We start from the raw sequence: 2723 nt of genomic DNA on the forward strand, positions 1-2723 counted from the left end.
AACTTACTAAGTGCCAAGCATAACAGGATGGACAATGGGCACCTCCTGGACCCACACTAGTGGCTGCACTGCTGCCATTGGGCGGGGAGGGGGAGGGGGGCTGGCAGTGGGAGGTGGGAGGCAACCAAGGCTTGACAAAGGGACAACAGATGCTTCCTCCCTGGTGAAGTAGGAGCTGCCACTCCGACTCTTTCTCCCCCACCTGGCCAGTGTCATCTGGCCCTTTGTAAGAGGCACAGGCGTGCTTGTTAAAGATGCAGGTTTGACCTTGAGGGGTAGGGTAGGGAGGGTGGGAGGGAGACGCAAGAGGGAGGAGATATGGGGATGTATGTATATGTATAGCTGATTCACTTTGTTATACAGCAGAAACTAACACACCATTGTAAAGCAATTACACTCCAATAAAGATGTTAAAAAAAATAATAAATTTAAATAAATTTTTTTTAAAAAATGCAGGTTTGGACCCTGCCCCAGAGCTCCAGAATCCAGCTCTCCAGTGGCAGGACCTGGGGTGCTGCAGCAAAAAGCACCCCCGTCCATATGCCGGTGGCTCACAGATATCAGATTCCCCAGGAACATTGTCAAAATGCATGCACCTTCTTTCCACGCCAGATAAGGGTCCATACGGCTTTGTTCTGGAGTCCCGTCATAACTTAAAGGGAAACTTTCACAATGTCCGGGGCCCTTGATGTCCTGCAAATGAAGGAGGAGGATGTCCTCAAATTCCTTGCAGCAGGAACCCACTTAGGTGGCACCAACCTTGGCTTCCAAATGGAACAGTACGTCTACAAAAGGAAAAGTGATGGCATCTACATCATAAATCTGAAGAGAACCTGGGAGAAGCTTCTGTTGGCAGCTCGTGCCATTGTTGCCATTGAAAACCCAGCTGATGTCAGTGTCATATCCTCCAGGAATACCGGCCAGCGAGCTGCCGCCACTGGAGCCACTCCTATGGCTGGCCGCTTCTCTCCTGGAAACTTCACTAACCAGATCCTTCCGGGAGCCAAGACTTCCGGTGGTTACTGATCCCAGGGCTGACCACCTGCCTCTCCCTGAGGCCTCTTACGTTAACCTGTCTACCATGGCTCTGTGTAACGCAGACTCTCCTCTGCGGTATGTGGACATTGCCATCCCATGCAACAACAAGGGAGCTCACTCAGGGGGTCTGACGTGGTGGATGCTTTGGCCGGGAAGTTCTGCGCATGTGTGGCACCATCTCCCGTGAGCACCCACGGGAGGTCATGCCTGACCTCTACTTCTACAGAGACCCTGAAGAGATTGAAAAGGACGAGCAGGCGGCAGCTGAGAAGCCTGCGACCGAGGAGGAATTTCAGGGTGAATGGACCGCCCCACCTCCTGAGTTCACTGCTACTCAGCCTGAGGTGGCGGACTGGTCAGAAGGTGTGCAGGTGCCCCCATGCCTATTCAGTGGTTCCCCGCTGAAGACTGGAGTGCTCAGCCTGCCACTGAAGACTGGTCTGCAGTTCCCACCGCTCAGGCCTCTGAGTGGGTAGGAACAACCACTGAGTGGTCTTAAACTATTCTTCCACAAACTCTTAAAATGGAAATAGGTTGACGGAAAATAAAGAGTTTCTAAAAAAAATGCATGCATCTACCCCAATACATGACAGACTTACTGAAGTCGAAATCTCCAGAAACTAGGCCCAGATGAGTCTCAGGCGTCCAAAGTTTGGGACCCCATCTTAGACATGTGGTTCTCAAAGTGTGGTCCCCAGACAAGCAGCATCAGCATCACCTGGGAACTTGTTAGACATGCAGGTTCTCAGGCCCCATCCTAGACTGGCTGAATCTGAAACTCTGGGGGTGGGGCCCCACCCTCCAGGTGATTCTGATGCAGCTGAAGTGTGAGAATCTCAGGGGAGACTGTGAGCTCCCAAGGGCATGGACGTGTCCATGGCTGCTCCAGAGGGGGTTGTCTGCGCCTCCCAGCTCCCAGGGCAGCTGTGTCTGCAGGGGAGACACTGCTGTGAGGGGAGAGAGCTGCCTGCCTACTGCTGTGGCAACCTCTCGAAGGTTCTGGTTTGGTCTCTCTTGCACCACATAGGCCCTAAAACCTGACCAGTGCCTTATGCATTTCCAGAGTCCCAGGAGTGCAAAGTCCAGCGTGGAATGTGCTTTCTCTACTTGTTTGACGAGTAGAACAGATATCCCCAGCTCCCAAATTCACACTCAGGGCCAGTTCTAGGGACACTCAGGGCCAGTTCTAGGGACAGCTCTGAACGAAATAGGGAACCCTATGTGGTCCCCATTGAATTGACTTGGACTTCGCATTCCTGCTGCAATTCTGCTCATCCCCTGGGAATCACGTGACACGTGGAGCCTCCCATCCCACACCCACCTGTCCCTTGTGCTTTGAAGCCCCGCTCAAGCTCTCCTGTCCATGAATCTTCTCTGGCCCTTTCCAGCCCTCACTGACCTGTCCATTCTCCACTCATGGAGACTCAGTTGCCCTCAGCATTTGGCACTTCTGGGGCTCTTGGACTTCTGTCTTATTTCCCCACTGAAAATACCAAGTCTGTGAGAGCAGGCCCGATATTCATATACTGTTTTTTTTTTCCTTCCCTCGAATTGTTGAGCACCCAAGAAAGTCATTGCCTAGGTGCTCAGCAAAGATCTGCTGATGACAGTAAGATCTTCATCACGAAAGGCAAGAAATCTGTGTCACTCTTGCTGCACGAAGAGCTCTAGCTTTACATGCACCT

General features: G+C 52.1%; 1 pseudogene; it reads left to right on the forward strand.

Moving 5' to 3' along the window:
• Positions 1-657: 657 nt before the first annotated feature.
• Positions 658-1576, forward strand: LOC117312237 (small ribosomal subunit protein uS2-like; annotated as a pseudogene).
• Positions 1577-2723: the final 1147 nt, after the last annotated feature.

This window comes from Tursiops truncatus, chromosome 4, assembly GCF_011762595.2.
Source record: "Tursiops truncatus isolate mTurTru1 chromosome 4, mTurTru1.mat.Y, whole genome shotgun sequence".
NCBI lineage: Eukaryota > Metazoa > Chordata > Mammalia > Artiodactyla > Delphinidae > Tursiops > Tursiops truncatus.